Source organism: Hemitrygon akajei, unplaced genomic scaffold (assembly GCF_048418815.1).
Source record: "Hemitrygon akajei unplaced genomic scaffold, sHemAka1.3 Scf000063, whole genome shotgun sequence".
In the NCBI taxonomy this organism is placed as follows: Eukaryota; Metazoa; Chordata; class Chondrichthyes; order Myliobatiformes; family Dasyatidae; genus Hemitrygon; species Hemitrygon akajei.
The window spans coordinates 720,404-744,118 of NW_027331949.1; positions in this window are offsets into that span (position 1 = coordinate 720,404).

Below are 23,715 nucleotides of genomic sequence, written 5' to 3' on the forward strand. Positions count from 1 at the left end.
TCGTGGTGGAGGGGGAGCATTCGTATTGGAATGTTGTGACCAGTGGTGAAACACAGGAATCGGTTCTGGGACTTATACATTTCGTGATTTTTATTAACGGCCTGGATGTGTGGGTAGAAGAGTCTGTTGGCAAGTTTGCAGACGACACAAATGTTGGTGGTGTTGTGCATAGTGTTCAGGATAGTCGAAGATTGCAGAGAGACATTGATATGATGCAGAAGTGGGCTGAGAAGTGGCACATGGAGTTTAACCCGGAGAAGTGTGAGGTGGTGCACTTTGGAAGGACAAACTCCACGGCAGTGTACAAAGTAAATTGCAGAATACCTGGGAGTGTGGAGGAGCTGAGAGATCTGAGGGGTACATGGCCACAGATCCCTGAAAGTTGCCTCACAGGTAGATAGGGTAGTTCAGAAAGCTTATGGAGTGTTAGATTTCATAAGTCGAGGGATAGAGTTTATGCGTCGCGGGGTAATGATGCAGCTCTATAAAACTCTGGTTAGGCCACACTTAGAGAACTGTGTCCAGTTCTGGGTGCCGCACTATAGGAAGGATGTTAAAGCATTGGAAAGGGTACAGAGGAGATTTACCAGGATGCTGCCTGGTTTAGAGAGTATGGATTATGATCAGAGATTAAGGGAGCTAGGGCTTTACTCTCTGGAGAGAAGGAGGATGAGAGAAGACATGATAGAGGTATACAAGTTAGTAAGAGGAATAGATAGAGCGGACAGCCAGCGCCTCTTCCCCAGGGCACCACTGCTCAATACAAGAGGACATAGGTTTAAGGTCAGGAAGGTTTAAAGTGGGAAGTTCAAGTAGGGTGTTAGAGGAAGGCTTTTTACTCAGACAGTGTTTGGTGAGTGGAATGCACTGCCTGAGTCAGTGGTGGAGGCAGATACACTAGAGAAATTTAGGAGACTACTAGAAAGGTATATGGAGGGATTTAAAGTGAGGGGTGGGTTATACGGCAGGCAGGGTTTAATGATCGGCACTGCATTGTGTGCCGAAGGGCCTGTACTGTGCTGTATTGTTCTATGTTCTATGTTCAATTTCGATACATTTCGTGTTCAGAGATTCTCCCCTTTGGCACATCATTGTAACCTCAGTGTATCTGAGTTACTGTTGTCTGTTTATCAAATGAACCAGGCTGGCTATTCTCCTCTGACCTCATGCATTTTCAAGACGTTTCCTTCGTTCACAGAACGACTGCAAAGTGGATATTTTGTTTTCAGACCATTTTTGTGATCTATTGACACTGTTGTCCGTGAAAATCCCAGAAGATCTGCAGTTTTTGGAGAACTCAAGCCAGGCCGTTTGACAACAACCGGTATTCCACGATGAAGTACCTTAGATCACATTTCTTCCCCATTCGGAAGTTTCCTCCAGAAATCAAATGAACACTTGACCGCTTTTGCATGAGTTTATGCATTGCGCTAATGCCACATGATTGACTCATTAGATAGTTGCACTAACGAGCAGATATACAGGTGAACCTTATAAAGTGGCAACTGAGTGTATCATCGTATTATCAGTAAGCAATAAAATGAGTGTTGAATCTAAATTGACAGTGCCGAAATTTTGCAAGTGGATGTGCCTCACTGTGAAAAAGATATTGGGCCGGAATGGATTCGACTGCAAAGTAACTACTCACGTTATATTTTTTTTTTCAAGTAGAACAACCGTCAAAGGTCAGTATTCGGCTTTCTACTGATTCTGCCCTTTCAAAACTGAAAAATAAAAGAGCACAGAGAAGATCATATACTGGTATCAGATCCAAGAAACACGAATCGAGGAATTCTGCGGTTCGATCAGACGCGGCAGAGAGAAATGAACAGCCTCCGTTTAAGTTAATCATTCTTCAAGAGGATTGATAATTCACTGCAAAATTGTCGCAATTGGGAGGTGAGGGGAAATGGGAGAGCAAACTCCAGCAGTCATTTGTCGATCCAGGTTAGGAGGAGTAATGTAGTTGTCTAGAATTTGAGGCTGGGAAGTAAATCTCCTCCTTATCTGTCCCGAAGACTAATGACATATCCAATCAGAGTGCTTCATTTTCCTGGTACACGCTCTCCATTTGCCGAGCAACTACCCACTCCATCACGAGTTCCATCTCATTATTCTTTCGCTGTGCGCAAGACGCTTTCCCTATCTGATTCTGCTCTTCTTAGTCTTTTCCTATGACATTGCATTATCCGCACTCCTATTGCCGCCACCTGTGCTTGCCATTCTTTTCAAACATCTTCCGTCCAGCACCTTTCCTTACCCCTTTCCCTTCAGTTATTTAAATTGAGAATCCATCTGCTTCTTTTCCATGCCTGGACAATAAAGACTGAAAGCACACTTCCCTGCACTGATACACTCAGCTGAATTCCTCCAGCAGAATGGAAACTGAACATGAATGTGTCTCTATGGTGAGACTGGACACAACTACGCATTTCCATATCTGACTACGTTGCACCCGTTACGCTGCCACAAAACTTTCAAGTCTAGTAGTCCATAGCGACTTGTAGTATGTCGAGATGGAGTAGGAATGTAGTCCACCTATCAGGTAAGGGAGAGGGAAAATTCTTGTGATTAGAAAGCTGCAAACCATCATATTATTTGGTGAAGTTGGGAAATTATGGTAAATTGCAAAGAGACAGCTTTGATTATCACGTGAAATGGTAGCAACTATTTTGAATTATACATAATTCCTTCGTTAAAGGTCCATCCCGCCAGAAAAAACAAAACATGATTTCAATGTTAAACAAGGAGCAAAATATACTAATGAGGATAAGTTAATCTTCATTGACTTCATCAAGGCGCCTCAAGACACATCATGGGAAAGCAGAACAATGAGTTATCCATGTTGAACAAATGGATCAAAACTGGCGTTGCAATTGGAGATACAAGATAATGGTAGAAGCTTGATTTACGATTGAATGTATAACTAGCGGTGCACCATATTTATTAGTGTTTGTCCTTATAAAAGACATGGACGGTTTGGATGTGGACTTTGAAGGTATTATCAGCAATTTTGCAAATAAGAGAAAGATCAACGATGTTGGTGATGTCGGAGCAGTTCGCTCGGAAAAATGTGTTAAACGAATGTTTTCATAAACTGTTTAGAAAATTAAACTACGCTGAGCTGTTTGAGATGATCCTCTGTGTGGGAATAGGTTGCATTAATGCGGAGAATAAAGTAAATGGTTGACCTTGCTGTGGAGGTCCAAATGATGGTAGATAATGGGATTAAGGAGAAATATATGATACTGCTTCCCCAGGGTCCGAGCATCACATACAACAGCAGGGAGCATATGTTCCAAATTAATACAACATCTGTCAGAATATATATTGAGTACGATATCGAGTACCATAGTACGGTGATGATATTACAGTGATGGGGGAAATGTATGAGGAAAGTCACCGCATTTTAAAAATATTTCTGGGCGTTTCTGAGGAATATTCCCCAATGTATTCTTGGAATGCACTGCTTCTTTCAAGGGTTGAGGAGAGTTGTTGACACAGTTAAGATGTCACTTGACATGCTGGCGTTTATCAACCAGTGAACCGAATAGAAATGCTAGTAGGTCATTGTGTCATCCGAGAACATGATGCCCAATCTGCATTTGTGATACTGTGTTCAGGAACGGCATATCATGCAATCTGCAGCACGAAACACTGCTCAAGGAATTCTGTGGGTCGGTCGGAGACTGTAGAGTGAAATGGACAACCAGCGTGAAAGTTCAAAATTCTTCAGTAGGATTGAAAAATCGTGGGAAAGTAGACACAATTAGGAGGTCAATGGAAAATGAGCGGAATACAGCAGTCCTTTGCTGATTCCTGTCAGGAGGGGAAATAGAGTTTTGTAGAATCGGGGGCTAGGAATTAAAATGTCTCGTATTCCATGCCATGTCCAATCATGCAGCTTCACTTTCCTCTTCCACCCTCTCGATTTGCCCAGCAACCACAGACTCCTTTTATAAGTTCCATCGTGTTACTATTTCCATGTGCGGAAAGCACCTTCCTTATTTTTTAATTTCGCCCTTCTTATTCCTTTCCTATGACAGAGCATCATTCGTAACCCGATTCCCACTGCCAACACTCCGTGTACTTGTTCTTTTCAATCTTCTTCCGTCCGGCACCTTCCCTACACTTTGCCCTTCAGTTTCCTTTTATATTCAGAATCAACCCGCTTCTTTCTCAAGGCCTGGACGACAAATAAAAAAGATGAAAGCCCACTCCTCTCCATTGATACGGTCTGCTGAGTTCGTCCAGCAAGTTGGCTTGCGGCATAATGGAAATGGACATTGAATGCGTCTCCATAGTGAGATTAGACACAACCTCACGTTCCAATAGCTAACGATTTTTGGACCAAACCTACTTCCAAATAACTTTCAAGTCTGTCACCCCGAACAGAAGTCTGGCGGGATGGAGTAGGGTTTTTCTAACCTATTATTAAAGTCAACGGAGAACTTCTGGTAAAACTAATCTGTGAACCCATCCTATTACTCGGAGAAGTTGTGAAATACTGGGAAAAAACAGAGAGAAAGCATTAACTGTTAAGTAGACTGGCAGTGGCTATTCAGAAATAACCAACATTTTGCATGTTAAGGCCCTACTGGCCTGCAGAAAAAAACTTTCGATTTTATTCAATGGGGCAAATATATTAATGAGTATATCTGACCTTCATTGACTTCATCCAGGCGCTGAAGGAGAAAACAAAGGATACCAGAACAATGAGTTTACCTTTTTGAACCAATGGATCAAAATAGGCTTTGCAATCGGAGATTCAAGGTAATGGTGGATGCTTGACTTGCTATTGGATATATATGACCAATGGTATGATACCATAGGTATCAGTGCTGGGTGTCTACCTCTTTGAAAAAGATGTGGACCTTTTAATGTAGGATTTGGAGATGCTACCAATTACCACAAAGAAAATGGAGATAGTGAAATCATGGCTGCTAGACTCGGGTAACAGTGTTAAACGAATGTTTTCATAAACAAATTGAAAAATTATATTATCCTGATCAATATGGGCGGATCCATTGGGTGGGACATACCGCATTGGTGTTGGTGTCTGTTTGAGAACCGAACAAAAGAGAAAGCTTGCTGAGCAAGTCAAAAAGTAGCTGATGTTGTGGACAGCGGGGTAAAGGAGAATTTCGTGATCATGCGCCTCAAGAGGCGGAGCATTATATACAAGAGTGGGAAGCATATGCTCCAGAATCGTACATCTTTGGTCAGATTATATATTGAGCATTACATATATGCGTTCCTGGGTAATATGCAGCAGTAATGATGTTACCATGCTGGAGAAAATGTGTGACGAATGTCACCGGGATTTTACGTATTCTTGATTGTACGATTCGAGAGTGAAGATATTTTCAGATACGGGGAGAGACAAGATATTTTCCCTCTGAATACCTGGAATCCTCTGCTTTCATTCAATGGTACGTCGGTCTACAAATCCAGAGAGATCAGACATAAAATAAGGAAACATTAGGGAGGGAGAGTGAAAGCTCGGAGCAACAGATTTCTGACCGGCCGTGCCGACGCGAGAAACAAAAAGGACTGTGGATGGAAACTGGGGTTAAGTGGACTACGGGTCTGCAATTAGCGGCAGAAGAATCCTGTTAGGAGGGCAAAAACTGCGATGTGCTTGCAAATGCAGTCTGAGAGGTTTCGACGGGAGTAGACCTGACAATTGCTCACCTCCGATTTCTGTCTTCCACTCACACTAACTCAGTAGGCAAACGCTCTGCGACCTCCTCCGTTTCTGCAGCTATGGCAATACCCCTGTTTAGCAATACTTCTCCCCCACCTTATTTACGACCCTCCCTGACACTTCTGAAACATAAAAAAGCAGTTTACCCTAGTAACCTGGCCGCTCCTACAATGCCTGCTCTGTAACTAGATATATTGGCCCATGCCAAGCTGCTAATAAACCGTAATGTCACAATCCCGCCTTCGGATATCCCTTGTTAAATATCGTGATCCCTCGCCGCAAACGGCTGCTCGCTAGATCTCGAGCCTGCTGAGAAGGCCCAAAAGTTTACACTCGAATTTCAGGTCTTGAGCTCACTCACCCTAATCATGTGACTGCTCGCGAAGGCTCAGGTTCGACAGAATAATATTTTGTTGCCATGTTTCAGGGAAGTGTGGGAAGTCAGATCAATGTGCTGGCTCTCTAGTTTGTGTGCCTTTCATGTCCGCTTTGTGACCCTCCGACAACATAAAAGATCTCAGACGGCTGGATTTTTGCGATCAGTTTGAGAACACCCATTAGGCCGAAGAACTCGTCCGGTTCCAGTGTAACTTCCTGTATTATATCTGGCAGTCAGTTCGCTTTCAGGATCCAAATCACTGTGTCAGACTGGCTTAGTCCAGAATAACATATACCGGTAGTAGTGTTTCGTGTAATTCATTAGGTGACAGTTTTACCTTTACATTAATTTTAAGATCTATAATATTAGTGTCCAGCCGTATTCAAACGACATTCTAGATTCTGTATCATGTACTGAATGGCTTTTTTGTGGGTAAAAGTAAACCTGCTTCTTTGTTATGGCAACCGGTTAGAGAATGTTTCTTGCAGAGCATTCTCGAAGCTTCTAGCAATGTGTTTAGCTTTATAATTGCTGATAACGGGGATTGTATTCATTTGTTAACCAATGGGGGAAGGTTATTTTGTTTTGCGGGTATAGGAGCTGGGTTTTCGCGGTCTTTTGGAGAGGCTGGAAGAAGACGCCGAAGAAGGTTGACGTGCGGTGCACTGCTTGGTTGAACACCAGGGTGGTCCCAGGTGTGAGGACGTGGAGGTCGGAGGAGAGTGAGGAGGGGTCGAATGGTTCGATGGTTGAGCTCCAACGATGTGCACTAAACTGACTGAACTCTGATAAGTTTGGCGACTTTTACTTTATTTTCTTTTCCTTCATATATACTGTATTGTTAGCATTCATTGAGTTTTAGTAAAATCTTTAAAGTATGTTTTATAACGATATCTTGTGTGAGTTTGATATTGTTTGTGCGACGATACATTAACTTGATTCACATGGCACCTGCGTATACGGGAGGCGTGGTTGAAGAGTGGCTGGAATTTTCCCCCCTAGACATATACCAGCCCGTTGGACAAGTGTTACATTTGTGGGGTGCTCGTCCCGGATTGAATTTTCAGGGGCTGTGCAATCGTGCAGGCTGTAGTGCGGAGATGGACAGAGATAAGGTTGTTCTGCTTGTGGCCATGAGTCGGTCCGCAGATGTTGATTGACAGTCATTGTCAGGAAGGGTAGGGGGCACTGATGGCAGTAAACAAAGGTGGCCGGTTGACCGAGATTTCGATATGCAAAGGCATCAGATACGCTCCTTTGGATATGGAATGTAACCCCGAGGAACTCTATGAGCCTGAGAATTCTACGCCATTGGCATGCTGAACGAATAACGACGTTCTTGTTGCTTTGGTGCACTAGTTTATTGTGAGTCAAAAGTAGAATTTAATTGTTTGGTTTCTGCTGATAAACCCGATATTTTGGAGAAGGAAGTCGAAGGATCAGAACGGGAGTGCGGTGGCAGGCACTTTGATATTTTCTTATCTAATCGGAGTTGAGAGTGGCGGAACTGCGCAGGCGTGTGACGCCGGGCAGTGAAGCGGGGAAGATTTAAAAAGGGTAAAGCCTTAAACAGCGGGCAGCGTCGTTTGCAGGCAGCGGAGTGAGCCGGCAGCAGAGTGTAGGCTTAAGGGCTTTGGCTTAACGGGCGTAGGCGGAAGGTAGGTTTAGGTTTCTGTTTTTCCTGTTATTTGAGGAAAGGGGAAGTATGAGTGTGAGGGCAGCTTGTTGTTCTCGGTGTGGGATGTGGGAGGTCCTGGCGTCTCCTAGCCTCCCGGACGTCCACATTTGCACCAGGCGTGCCGAGCTGCAGCTCCGAAGGGACCGTGTTAGGGAACTGGAGCTGCAGCTCGATGACCTTCGTCTGGTGAGGGAGAGTGAGGAGTTGATAGAGAGGAGTTACAGGCAGGTGGTCACACCGGGCTCACGGGAGGCAGACAGGTGAGTTACGGTTAGGAGAGGGAAGGGAAAGAGTCAGGTACTAGAGAGTACCCCAGTGGCTGTACCCTTTGACAATAAGTACTCCTGTTTGAGTACAGTTGGGTGTGACAGCCTCCCTGGGGGAAGCAACAGTGGGCGTGACTCCGGCACAGATTCCTGCCCTGCAACTCAGAAGGGTAGGGAAAGGAGGAGGAAGGCAGTATTAATAGGGGTTGTCGGTAGTTAGGAGGTCAGATAGGCGATTCTGTGGTCGAAATCAGGAGACCCGGATGACAGTTTGCCTCCCTGGTGCCAGGATCCGGAATATTTCTGATCGCGTCCAAATTATCCTGAAGTGGAAGGGTGAGCAGCCAGAGATCGTGGTCCATATAGGTACCAATAACATAGGTAGGAAAAGGGAAGAGGTCCTGAAAGGAGAATATAGGAAGTTAGGAAGGCAGTTGAGAAGAAGGACCGCAAAGGTAGTAATCGCGGGATTACTGCCTGTGCCACGCTACAGTGAGAGTAGGAATGGAATGAGGTGGGGGATAGATGCGTGGCTGAGAGATTGGAGCATGGGACAGGGATTCAAATTTCTGGATCATTGGGACCTCTTTTGGGGCAGGTGTGACCTGTACAAAAAGGACGGGTTACACTTGAATCCTAGGGGTACAAATATCCTGGCGGGAACGTTTAATAGAATTGTTAGGGAGGGTTTAAACTAACTTGGCAGGGGGTGGGAACCGGAATGATGGAGTGGAGGAGGGGGAAAACAGAAATAGATCTAAGGTAGTAAGCAGTAAGGGTGTCAGGAAGGACAGGCACGTGATGGAGCAAATTTGCAGCCATTGGGATGAGCTGCAGTGCAATCAATGCAAAAAGTACCAAATACTGGAATTAAGTTGCGATACTTAAATGCACGAAGCATAAGGAATAAGGTGGATAATCTTATCGTGCATCTACAGGTTGGCAGGTATGATATGATGGCCATCAATGAGACGTGGCTAAAGGATGTATGTCTCTGGGAGCTGAACGTCCAAGGATACACGGTGTATCCGAAGGATGGGCAGGTAGGTCGAGGGGGTTGAGTGGCTTTAATGGTAAGAAATGATTTTAAATCATTAGAAAGATTTGACATAAGATCGGAAGGTACAGAATTTTTATGGGTTGAGCTAAGATATCGCAGGGGTAAAAGGACCCTGATGGCAGTTATCTACAGGCCTCCAAACAGCTGCAGTGATGTGCACCACAAATTACAACAGGAAACAGAAAAGGCTCGCCAGAAGGGCAGTGTCGTAGGAGATTTTAACATGCGAGGGGATTAGGAAAATCAGGTCGGCAAGAGAGAGAATTTGTAGAATGTCTACGAGATGGCTTTTTAGAACAACTTGTAGATGAGGGATCGGCTGTACTGGATTGGGTATTGTGTAATGAACCAGAGGTGATTAGAGAGATTGAAGTAAAGGGACAGTTAGGGGGCAGTAATCAAAACATGGTCGAGTTCACTGTGAAATTTGAAGAAGAGAATCCGAAATCCGATGTGTCGATATTTCAGTGGTGTAAAGGATATTGCAGTGGCACAAGAGAGGAACTGGCCTAGGTTGAATGGAAAGGGACACTACGGGGAAGGACGAGAGAGCAGCTGCGGCTGGAGTTTATTCGAGAAGTGAGGAAGGTGCAAGACAGATATATTCCAAATAAGAAGAAATTTTCGTATGGAAAAAGGATGCAACCGTGGCTGACAAGAGAAGTCAAAGCCAAAGTAAAAGCAAAGCAGAGGGCATACAAGGAAGTTTAGTGGGAAGACAGGGGCTTGGGAAGTTTTTAAAAGTTTACAGAAGGAAATTGAGGGTCATTAAGAGGGAAAAGATGAACTATGAAAGGAAGCTAGCAAATAATATCAAAGAGGATACTAAAAACTTTTTCAAGTATATAAAGAGTAAAAGACAGGTGAGAGTTGATATAGGGCCGATAGAAAATGATGCTGGAGAAATTGTAATGGGAGATAAAGAGATAGCGGAGGAACTGAACGAGTATTATGCATCAGTCTTCACTGAAGAAGACATCAGCAATATACCGGACTTTCAAGGGTGTCAGGGAAGAGAAATATGTGCAGTCACAATTATGAAGAGAAAGTACTCAGGAAGCTGAATAGTCTAAGGGTAGATAAATCTCCTGGACTAGATGGAATGCACCTTCGTGTTCTGAAGGAGGTAGCAGTGGACATTGCGAAGGCATTAGCAATGATCTTTCAAAAGTCGATAGATTCTGGCCTGGTTCCGGAGGATTGGAAGGTTGCAAATGTCACTCCGCTATTTAAGAATGGGGCAAGGAAGCAAAAAGGAAACTATAGACCTGTTAGCTTGACATCGGTGTTTGGGAAGTTGTTGGAGTCGATTGTCAAAGATGAGGTTACGGAGTACCTGGAGGCATATGACAAGGTAGGTAGAACCCAGCATGGTTTCCTTAAAGGAAAATCCGGCCTGACAAACCTAGTGCGATTTTTTGAGGAAATTACAAGTACAATTACAAGGGAGATGCAGTGAATGTTGTGTATTTGAATTTTCCGAAGGCCTTTGACAAGGTGCCGCACATGAGGCTGATAAACAAGATAAGAGCCCATGGAATAACGAGAAAGTTACCTACGTGGATGGAGCGTTGGTTGATTGGCAGGAAACGGAGAGTGGGAATAAAGGGATCCCATTCTGGTTGGCTGCCGGTTACCAATGGTGTTCAAAGGGGTCCGTGTTGGGGTTTCGTTGGGGTCTCTTTATGTTGTATATCAACGATTTGGATTATGGAATAGATGGATTGGTGGCTAAGTTTGCTGATGATACAAAGATAACTGGAGGGGCCGGTAGTGTTGAGGAAACAGAGATTCTGCAGAGAGACCTGGATAGATTGGGGGAATGGGCAAAGAAATAGCAAATGAATTACAATGTCGGAACGTGTACGGTCATGCACTTTGGTAGAAGAAATAAACGGGCAGACTATTATTTAAATGGGGAGAGAATTCAAAGTTCTCAGCTGCAACGGGACATTGGGAGTCCTCGTGCAGGATACCCTTCAGGTTAACCTCCAGGTTGAGTCGGTGGTGAAGAAAGTGAATGCAATGTTGGTAGTCATATCTAGAGGAATAGCGTATAAGAGCGTATAAGAGCGTTTCATTGACATCGCTTATCTCTATAGATGCTGCCTAGCCTGCTGTGTTCTACCAGCATTTTATGTGTGTTGTTGTTTGAATTTCCAGCATCTGCAGATTTCCTCGTGTTTGAAAGGATGTGCTGACATTTGAGAGGGTTCAGAGAAGATTCAATAGAATGATTCGGGGAATGAGAGGGTTAACATATGAGGAACGTTTGACCGTTCTTGGACTGTACTCCTTGGAGTTTAGAAGAATGAGGGGGGACCTCATAGAAACATTTCGAATGTTGAAAGGCATGGACAGAGTGGATGTGGCAAAGTTGTTTCCCATGGTGGGTGAGTCTAGTACGAGAGGCCATGACTTGAGGATTGCAGGGGCTCATTCAGAACCGACATGCGATTTTTTTTTTTTAGCCAGAGGGTGGTGAATCTATGGAATTTGTTTCCACGGGCGGCAATGGAGGCAAAGTCATTGGGTGAATTTAAGGCAGAGATTGATAGTTATCTGAGTAGTCAGGCCATCGAAGGTTATGGTGAGAAGGCGGGGGAATGGTTCTAAAGGGGAGATTCGATCAGCTCATGATGAAATGGCGGAGCAGACTCGATGGGCCGAATGACCGATTTCTACTCCTTTGTCTTATGCTATTATGATATTTGCCACATTCAAAAATAAGAACAGCCACATCCAGACGGAGCCCAGTCCTTAAGTTAATTTTCACGTTCAATTTGTCATTCAATCGGAGACATGCCTAACGCAGAATGAAACGACTTTTCACACCACCAAGGTGTAAAGCGCGGGGCATGTACTTCACAGGCACATAAACATAGTAATTAAAAAAAAAGAATGCTTTCAGGTCAGAAGTTAAAAAGTGTGCAGTACAATGCTATTAGCGATACTTGGGTGAAGAAACCACGGTGTGACAGGAAGTCCAGTTATCTTACGGCCTGGGGGAAGAAGCAGGTTCCCATACTGAGAGTTCGTGTCCGAATACTCCGGTACCTCCTACCTGACGGAACGGGGTCAAAGAGATTGTTGGACGGAGAGGTTGTATCTTGTCAAGCTAAAGGGCCATCATTTCATTGTGGAAATTGATGCAAATGATAAGAAACTAGCAGCTGATTAATATGAGACGGATGGAAAAGTCAGAACTTAAAGCAATGCTCCCATTAGTGGGACTAGGTGAGATTAAGAGTTCGGCACGGGCTAGGAGGGCCGGAATGGCCTGTTTCCGTGCTGTGATTGTTATATGGTTATATGGTTATATGGAATGCTGCGTCTAATTCCCATTGATCAATGTGATGACGTCATTATTTTCCACTCGTGCCTGTGAGCATAATCATTTAGGGATGGCATTCAAGTTGTTTGAGTTTTTGTTTAAATCGACCTTCACATATCTATTTTTAAGTGTTTTTCAACCTCTGTGTCCCTCCGGAGATTCAGAACGGTTTAAAAGCTCTGCAAATGCGTGCGGCAAGTTAGTGCAATTGAAGAGATTGCATGCAGCGAAAGCGGGCGCATGTCCGCAGGTGTGTAAAATGCGGGAAACGTATTACACGGCGGAGAAAATTTTGTACGTGATCATTGCCATCATTGGATTGCCAGGTAATGAAGGACAGGTATTTTTTATTTCAGAGATTCAGTTTTGCTATGGGAGAATATCTGATGTTTTGGTAATGACAGAATATTCCTCGTGGCGTTCATAGTCAATCAGAGGAATTCAGAAAATAAATATATTTCAGCAAACTGACATATATATACATTTTTTTTCAAATATATATTTGATTGTAATAATATGCTTTCCTGAATACTTTAGACCATAATGCCGTGTTCAACTTCTCTTACACTCGGAGACGTATGACAGCGGATAACTAAAAGTTTTCAGTATTTTAATTGTTACTGTCCGGTTGGCTGTCAGATATTAATTTTGCCTGTTTTCGAGCGAGAGTGTTCTACGGGGAACAGTGGACATGTACGTGTTAGAATGGCTCTCAGTGTAAACAACAAATGAATGAGCATCCGCTGCTGGTATCCCAGCATAATTTCAGAATAATTTGCCCCGGCATAACACGTACTCAGGAGAGGTTATCCCAGCAGAATGATACTCAATTTCCGCTGTAAAAAATCAGAAAATCTTACATTGGTCGTTACATACGGATAATTATTGAATTATAGGATTGAGGATGAATAAGCTGGGCATTATATATGACGCCAATTATCACGTTCCTCACAGCGACCTTTCACACTCACACTGGAATCAAGTGTGAACACTCAATTGCTGACATTTAGCACCAATACCCTTTACGTGTACGATATAGGAGCAGAATTATGCGATTTTTCCCATCCAGTCTGCCCCGCCATTTCATCATTGCTGATCCAATTACCTTCCATCATTCCCGCCTTGCCTTTGTAAAGAGCAGAGAGGGTGCCATGGATCTCGGCTCTGTTGTTCCAGGCATTTTTCGTTCAACTCTCTAGACTAGTGATTTTGTAATGGTCTGGAAGATACGTTATCAGTCAGTTTCTATGCCAAAAGAAAACATTTATATGCCATAAGTTATCGTTTACATGCCGCGAATAAATGGTCATTCCTTCATCTCTTCAGACGCTCCTGATCCCGCTAAACAGTTTAGAGGGCGGTTCAGGGAGATCTTCACTCAGGGTGATGCTAATGAACCGGGCAGAACGGACAAGGACCGCAAAATTCAAAACTTTCAATAATCGAATCTACTTGTTTCCTTTAGACCATGCCCGGATCACATGCCCGATCCCTGATCAACTGATGGTTTTTAACAACAGGACTCGTTATCACCATACTTGAAATGTTAACATAGCAAGCCGTCCTCCCCAGCTGCACATTCCTTCCTGACGGTATATACTCCATATATCTCTACTTCCACTGTCACCTGAATACATCAATGACCAGTACGTTGTGTGTTGGCGTTATGGCTATTAAATCACAAACATTTGTATGCTCGGAAAATAAATGCATCCCTCTGCGCCGGCACTGGCATTCAGAATCTAGCTGTATTATTCAGGTTAGATTTGTTATCAATGTCCAATATCTGTCCGTTTCTCTTTCTCCAGTGAATATTTTGGCGATGGTAATCCTGTCTCGGGGAAAGTGCGGCCTCTCAACCTGCACCACGCTGTACCTGGTGGCCATGGCAGCGGCGGATCTGTTGGTTATTATTTTTGAGGTCATTTGTTTCCAGATCAATTACCATTATTTTCCGTTGAATTTCCTGGATATTACCATTGTGTGCCGTGTGGTCCACGTGCTCAAACGTGCATCCATAGAATGTTCAGTTTGGTTCACCATCGCCTTCACTTTCGATCGATATATTGCCATATGTTGTCAAAATCTGAAGAGAAATTACTGCACCGGGAAAACTGCGGCGACGGTTTTAGCAATTACCGGTATTCTTCTCTGTCTGAAAGATGTACCTCTCTATTTTACATATGAATCTTCAAAACGTATTGACGATGTACAGTGGTTCTGCTCTCGCAAAGATAGTTTCTATACACATCCAGCGTGGGTGGGTTTTGATTGGTTAGATGCCATTTTAACTCCACTACTTCCGTTTGGCGTAATTTTGCTGCTGAACACTCTGACAGTCAGACACGTATTAGTGGCCAGTCGTGTCCGTAAGGGCCTAAGGGGAGAACGAAATGCGGAGAATCGCAGTGACCCTGAGATGGAGACCAGGAGGAAGTCTATGATTTTACTTTTCACCATCTCCGGTAGTTTTATTATCCTGTGGTTGACGCACGTTTCAGAATTTTTCTATTACAATAGAGATGGTCGGAACGTTTCTGAATATATATTTCAACAAATCGGATATTTACTGCAGAATTTCAGTTGCTGCACAAATACGTTTATTTACGCTGTGACGCAATCCAAGTTCCGGGAGCAACTAAAGAATGCTGTGAAATATCCAGTCATATCAATGATTAAGCTTATTAAAGAGGGGGTTTTGCGGACAAGGTGTTGTGTTTAGCTGTCCATGTCCTGACGACTGATATCTCCCGTCGGTATCCGAACATCCCGACATTGAATTTCATTTTTCACAGTATTGTTGGGTTGAGTATTCTGGTCATTCAATCTCCCTGCTCGAATCGTGGTTGCATCCCAATTTCCTGAGCTACACACTGTAGCAAATCTGTTACTACATTTGATCTCATCGTCAGCTCCAACATTGTGTCCCGAAATTTCAGAGATACACGCAGACGATAAGAAATGCCGACAATATCTGGATTAGTAAGACTGTTACACATCTTCTTTCGGCTGCGAATTCGTATTCCTATGAAGCCCAGGTTCAGCAACACTGTGATTCTGACCCTGCAGTCTTAAAGCCGGAATCACTGCTCGTCATCTCATCATGATCTCCACCGACAATATACAAGACTGATAGCATCTTTGCTTACTGCAGGTGGACGCCGAAACAATGTTCCGATATTTACTTCAATGATCCAATTTCAGGATTGTAAGTTTTAGTAGATTTTGCATCCAATTTTGGAGTTGAAATTTCAACAGAGGCAGCTTTGATTAATATCTGAAATGGCAGGACTTGTTCAGAATTAACCATCGTTTCTTGGTCAAGGGCCCATCCCGTCTGAAAAAAACAATGTCTTAAGTATTAAACAAGTGACAAAATATATTAGTGAGAATATGTGATCTTAATTGATATCGTCCAGGCGCTAAGTGATACATCATGAGAAACCAGAAGAATGAGCTATCGATGTAGAACAAATGGATCAAACACTGGCTTTGCAATAGGAGATACAAGATAATGGTGAATGCTTGACTTGCTATTGGATTTATATAACTACTAGTGAACCATATGTATTAGTGTTGCTCTTTGTAAAAGACATGGGCAGTTTGAATGTGGGCTCTGCAGATATTACCAGCAATATTACAAATAACATAAAGGTCAGCGATGGTGGTGATATCGGTCCAGTTCGCGAATGGAAAACAGTGTTAAACGATTGTTTCCATAAACAGATTAGAATATTATATTACCCTGATCTATGTGAGGTGATCCATTGTTTGGGGACAAATTGCAGTAATGGTGAGAACAGAGTAAAAGGGCTACCTTGCTGTTCAAGTCCAAATGGTAGATAACGGGTTTAAGGAGAACTGTGTGATACTGGTTCCCAAGGGTCGTAGCATCACAGACAACAGCAGAAAGCATATGCTCCAAGTTCATACAACATCTGCCAATATTTATCATATATTGAGTACAATGTCGAGTACTATAGTACGGTAAAGATTTTACAGTGATGGGGAAAGTGCTTGAGAAATGTCAAACACAGACATATAGAAACATAGAAAACCTACAGCACAATACAGGCCCTTCTGCACGCAAAGTTGTGCCGAACATCTCCCTACCTTAGAAATTACTAGTCTTCCCCATAGCTCTCTATTTTTCTGAGCTCCATGTACCTATCCAAAAGTCTCTGAAAATACCCTGTCGTATCCGCCTCCACCACAATTGCCAGCAGCCCATTCATGCAATCACCACTCTCTGCTTATAAAACTTACCCCTGACATCTCCTCTGTACCTATTCCCCAGCACCTTAAATCTGTGTCCCCTTGTGGCAACCATTTCAACTCTGGGAAAAAGCCTCTGACTAGCTCGACGATCAATGCCTCTCATAATCTTATACACCTCTATCAGGTCAGCTCTCATCCTCCGTGGCTCCAAGAAGGAAAGGCCGAGATCATTCAACCTGTGACAGGGGTTATTGTGGAATCTTTTATACTCCGAATTCGGAAACCTGGGTTTGGTGCCAAATAGACGAACATAATGATGTATTTATTTCCATATAAAATGTTAAAATAGATTTGAAGACGCTTCTTTAGATGTCAATCGTAACGGATGAGCTCCGTTTTACGGCTTCTAGAATGTGTAATTGTCTCGGCGCAAATAGTGACCAGGTAACTACATTAGTGTCAGGCGAATTCAATGTGTGCATCGTGCTCCCCGGGCTTCCATCCAGCGCCAACTGGACGGACCACGCAGAGAGTAGATTTTAGAAAAGCTCAAAGCAGTGAATGAGATGTAGCAAACTATGCGATAGAGTTTTTCCCGGAAGACTTTCAAGTGATGGAGATGCATTGACTTTCTACGCCCAAATGCCAGCGCCTCTCATAGTTTACCAAGAGCATCTTGGGACAATAAGACTATCTGTTTAGTACAGGATTAGCAAACTTCGAAACAATATATAAAAATGAAGTTTTCATGTATGCACAGTCTGCATAGTCAATAAAACAGTATAATGCCGACATAAAGTATTCTTCCCCCCGCCCCCGAAGATTTCATTTTTACTGTGTTACAACATTGAATCAATGTGGATTTAATTTCTTTTACTTTTGACACTGATCATCAGAAACAGTCTCTATCATGCCAAAGTTATAACAGATATTTACAATCTGAAATAAATTAATTGATGACATTAAAATCAAATGATTGATTGCATAAGTATTTACCTCCATTAATATGACACACCAGATCATCACAGGTGCAGAAAATTGGTTTTACTAGTAACATAATTAGTTCAATGGAGTGTGTGTCGGCCGTGTGTCGGCCAAGTTTTTCAACTGATAGTAGTAAAAATACACCTGTATCTGCAAGGTCCAACTGCTGGTGAGTCTGTATCCTGGCAACGAATTGCACCATGAAGAAAAAAGAACGCAGGGAGCAACTTGGCGACAAATGTATTTGAAAATAACATTTCAGAAGATGGACACAATAAAATTTCCAAGTCAGTGAATATCCCTTGAAGCGTAGTTACGTCAATTGTCAAGAAAGGGCACGAATAAAGGATAGCTGTAAATCTGCATTGAGCAGGCCGCCTTCAAATATTGAGTGACCGTGCAAGAAGGAACTAGTGAAGGGGGCAACCGAGAGATCTATAATAGCTCTAGAGGAGTTACAAGCTTCAGTGGCAGAGCGGAGAGAGACTGCATTTTCAACAACTGCTGCTCGGGTGCATCAGCAGTCGCAGCTTTATGGGAGAGTGGCAAACAGAAAGTCATTGTTGACAAAAACACCTCACATGAACTCTCGGCTGGAGTTTGCCAGAAGGCATGTGGGAGACTCGGAAGTCAACTGGAAAAAGCTTCTAAGATCTGATGAATGCTACATTGAGTTTTTTGGCCATCAGACTAAACGCTATGTTTCCCATAAGGCAAGCACTGCACATCATCAAAACCACACTATTCCTCCCGTGAAGCATGGTGGTGGCTGAATCAGTCTGAATCATCACCGCAGCAAGCCCCGGAAGGCTTGTGAAGGTAAACTGTAAAATGAATGCAGAGAAATACAGGGAAAACTGGAGGAGAACTTGATGCAGTCTGCAAGGCTTTGGAGAAGATTTGTTTTCCTGCAAGACCATGCTAATGGAGTTACAGGAAAGATACAGGCATGAATAGTGGAATGACTGACAGGCAGGAGACAGCGAGTGCAAATAAAAGGGTTCCTGTCTGGTCGGCTGCCTGCGACTAGCGGTGTTCCTCAGGGCTCAGTAGTGGCACCGCGACTTTTCACATTGTCTGTGATTTAGATCAAGGAATTCATAGCTTTATGGGTAATTTTGTGGATAATACCAAGATAGGTTGAGGGGTAGGCAGTGCTGAGGAAGTAATGCAATTGCAGCGGGATTTAAACAAATTGGAGGAGTGGGCAAAAAAAGTGGCAGATGGAATACGGTGTTGCGAAACCTAGGAGTAATTGTTTAGATGCAAAGGAACAATAGTGCGGACTATTATTTAAATGAGGAGATGGTTCCAACATCAGAGGTGCCGTGAGACAAAGGACTTCTCTTGCAAGACTTCCAGAAGTTTAATTCACTGGTTGAGTCTGCGACAAAGAAGGGAAATACAATATTAACATTTATTTCGAGGGGAATAGAATGTGAAATAAAGGAGATAATGCTGAACTTTCATAAGATCAGTCAAGCCGCAAGATCTATTTTCAGCAGTTATGGGTCCGACATCTAAAAGACGATGTGCTGTCACTGGAGAGAGTCTAGAGGAGGTTCATGTGGATGATTCCGCAAATGAAGTGTTAAAATATGAAGAACGTTTGGCGGGATCTCGAATGCTAGCCATCGAACTGGACTCTCCATTCTGCAGCCGCAGAGGGCATCGGAACTCGTTCCCCTCTATCCAAACAGAACTCGGACTCTGGTACCCACCGTCAACTCGATGATCCTAGGGTGACTGTGAACTTTCATTTGCACTGTTCTGTTGCGATGACATCCGGCCCTTTCAGGGGGCGTCATTTTCCGGCGGCGCTGTCCTTCCAACAATGAGCAGAGACGTGGGAGTCCGTTTTGTGCTCTAATTCCCTCACATCAGATTCAGAATCAGGTTCATCACTACCTGCATGAGTCGTGACATTTGTTAACTTAGCAGCAACAGTTCAGTGCAATACATAATACAGAAGCAAATATAAAATAAAATAACAACAATAAATAAATAAATAAATTAGTGCACGTTAATTGAATAGATTTAAATCGTGCATAAACAAAATAATACAAAGTGTTTATATTTAAAAATCCAAGTAGTGGCCAAGTGGTTAAGGCGTTGGTCTAGTGATCGGAAGGTCGCTAGTTCAAGTCTCATCTAAGGTAGCGTGCTGTGTCCTTGAGCAAGGGCCAAGCTGTGTCGTCCCTTGACCTTGTCTTGGATAACATTGGTGGCGTGGAGAGGAGAGACGTGCAGGTTGGGCAACTGCTGGTCTCCCATACAACCCTGTCCAAGAGACATTCCAAGACATACATCCAAGTCTCTCGAGACTAACAGATGCCTATGAGAGTTCAAAGGTTCAATTTCCACTTAGGAATCGGATGGCAGAGGGGAATAAGCTGTTCCTGAAACGCTGAGTGTGTGCCTTCAAGCTTCTGTACGTCCTACCTGATGTTACCAATGAGAAAAGGGCATGCTCTGGATGTTGGAGGTCCTTAATAATGGACGCTGCGTTTTTGAGACACCACTCATTGAAGATATCCTGGGTACTTTGTAGGATAGGACACAAGATGAAGCTGACTAAATCTACCACCGTCTGAAGCGTCTTCCCGTCCTGTGCAATAGCATCCCTCACCCACCCTCCCCCCATAACGGACAGTGATACAGCCTGCCAGATTGCTCTCCAGGGTACATCTATAGACGGTTTGAGTGTATTTATTGACAAACCAAATCTTTTCAAACTCTTAATGAGGTAAAGTGGCTCTGTTGCCTTATTTAGAACTGTATTGATAGGTTAGGACCAGGTTAGATCCTCAGAGATCTTAACGCCTAGGAACTTGAAACTGCTCACTCTCTCCACGTCTGATCCCTCTATGAGGATTGGTATGTTTTCCTTCGTCTTACCCTTTCTGAAGTCCACAATCAGCTCTTTCGTCTTACTGACATCGAGTGATAGGTTGTTGCTACGACTCCACTCCACTAGTTGGCATATCTCGCTCCGTGCAGTTTCTGAACTCACCCACAAGGATTCAACATCTTCTGATCCTGTACAACATATTTCTAATGCTGTCATAGTCCACTCCGAAGTCGCATTACAGTTCCCGGTCCGATCTGCGGACTCCGGACACCGAGTCCTCCAACTGTCCCTTGCTTCAGCTTGGACTCAAGCATTCGCACCTGATGCATCTAAAGCTTTGATGCCATCTTTTTCGAGCTCAAAAAAGCAACCACTTGTGCCGATCCCCCATCGCTCCGATATAAAGTGTAACCTTAGACCTTTAGCTCCCAACTACAAACATCCTTCAGCCACGATTTTGTAACAGCCACGACTTCATATCCAGCAACCTGTAAAAGTGCAACAAGATCATCCACCTTATTTCTTATATTCCGTACATTAACACTTTGAGTACTGTATTTTATACCCTTATTGATTTTACATCCCTATTCCACTGATAGAACACGGCACGGCACGTCGTGTCGTGCCATTCCAACTCATTCCTGTTGGCTGCCTGCCTAGTCGCAAAAACCACCCTGCCCTCGCTGTCCACATGACCATTCAAACGAACCGAAAAACGAATAACAAAGGCACAAAAGTTTAAACCAGTCAAAAAAAACCCCCCAAAAAAACCGCACCGTGATCTCAATTCAAGGTTGGATTCGGCGCCTTATTGTTTGCTCGTTGACGATCAACAAACATCAAACTGTCCTGCAGATGCAGTGTTGCGGATTGGTGATAACATCTCCTCCTCGCTTATGATCAACACTGGTGCACCTCTACAGTGTGTGCTTAGCCCACTGCTCTTCTCTCTATATAGCGATGTCTATCTCGCTACGTGTAACTCAATTACCATATATAAATTTGCTGATTATACAACCATTGTTGGAAGAATCTCGGGTGGAGAACAGAGGGCGTGAGATATTTCAACTAGTAGAGTGGCGCCGCAGCAAAAACCTGGCACTCAACGTCAGTAAGACGAAAGAGCTGACTGTGGACTCCAGGAACGCTAAGACGAGGGAACACCTATCAGTAATCAGAGGGATCAGAAATCAACAGAATCAGAAGATTCACGTTCCAGGGTGTCAAGATATCTGATGACCTAACCTGGTGCAAACTTATCGATGTAGTTATAAAGACAGCAAATAAACTTCATTAGGTGTTTGAATGGATTTGGGTTGGCAACAAATACACTCATAAACTCTTACAGACGTGCCGTGCAGAGCATGTTTTCGGGCTGCACTCACGGTCTGGTATGGGGGTGGGGTGGGGGTGTTACAGAGCCGAAAGAAGTTGCAGAGGTTCGCAAATTTAGCTGTCTCGATCTTTGTGTACTAGCCTACAAAGTAACCAGGACATCTTCAAGGAGCTTTATCTCAGAAAGGTAGTGTCCATTAATAAGGAACCCCAGCACACAGGACGTGCCCTTGCTTCACAGTGACCATCAAATAGGAGGTACAGAAGCCTGAAGGCACACACTCAGAAATTCGGGAACCGGTTTTTCCCCTCTGTCATCCAATATATAAATAGACATTGAACCCTTAAACTGTATCCCACTTTTCAAATACCGGTTTACATTATTTCTGTTTTTGCACGATTTTTAATCTAGTCAATAAACATATATTGAAATTCATTTATTTATTCATCAAATAGTTAATGAATTAATTTGTTAATACAAACTTTATTTATTTATTTATTATTTATTTATTCTTCTTTATTAAGTATTGCATTGAACTGCTGCTGCGATGTGAACAAATTTCACGGCATATGCCAGTGATAATAAACCTCATTCTGATTTTGGTTCCAATGGTCGGGTGCAGACTGTGTCTGAGGAATTTTACAGCAAGGTGTACTAGTTTCTACCTTTTAATTAATTTGGTGCACCAGTTTTCTTTTTGGAGAATAAGTAGAGCTTAATTATTAAGACTGCCAACATACAGTTTAATTAACACTATCTAAAATGACAACTCCCATCCTGAAACAAAGACCATCTTTAGTTCACGTTCAAGTTCAATTTAATGTCTTTCAATCGTTCGGATGTATACAGAGAAATGAAACAGCGTATCTCAGGACAAAGTTGCAATCAATATAACATACAATAATCATATACAACGCTGATTGCAATGTTACCACAACTAAGTTGCATCTTCGACGGAAGTTAAAAAGAAAGAAGCACAACCCGTGAAAGCTTCATCCGTGATTGGACCTCGGTGTGGCGGGAAATTCAGTAGCCTGACCGCCTGGAGGAAAAAGTTGTTTCTCATGCCAGCCGTCATTGCCCTAACGCCAGTGCACCTGCATTCTTATGGCTGGCTGTCAAACAGATCGTTGGATGGATGGGTTGTAGCGGTGACAATGTCATATGCTCAGAGATGCGTTTTGACAATTTAACCAAATGAAAAGAAACCATCTGCTTCTTAACATGAGATTGGAAGGAAAAGCCTGATGCTTCAATCAATATTCCCGTTGCTAAAGGAGTGCTTCTTCTAATTTCCGTTGAAAGATATGTTCACGTCATTGTTTTCCAGATCTTTTACCTGCCAAATATACTTCGAGAGTATCTTGTTCCATTCATTGAATTGATTTTGATTAATCTCTATCGGTAGGGTCTGAAAGAGATATAACAGTTTGGGAAGTATATTCATTTTAATAGACTCAATCCTAGAACTGAGACTGAAAAAAGGAATCAGACTTCATCTTGTCACATCTTCCTTAATTTTTTTGAATAAAGGCTGATAATTGCATTCTGATAATTTTGCCAAATCTTTTGGCATAATGATGCCCAAATATTTGAAAGACTGTGTGTGCCATGCCCAGGAGTACAGACGTTCAGTTTCTCTTGGTGGGCTATAGTAATATGAAAGTAATTGGGTTTTATCTATGTTGATCCGGTATCCTGATACTTAATCATATTGTTCAAAGGATTGCATCAATTTAGGTAAAGAGTATGTTGGTTGCCCTAGATAGATCAAAATGTCATTCGCATAACAAGCCAATTTATGCTCTGTCCCTTTAATAGTAATTTCCCTGATATCTTCATTTTGTCTGATGTATTGAGCTAATGGTTCCAGATATAACGCGAAGAGTAGTAGTGACCATG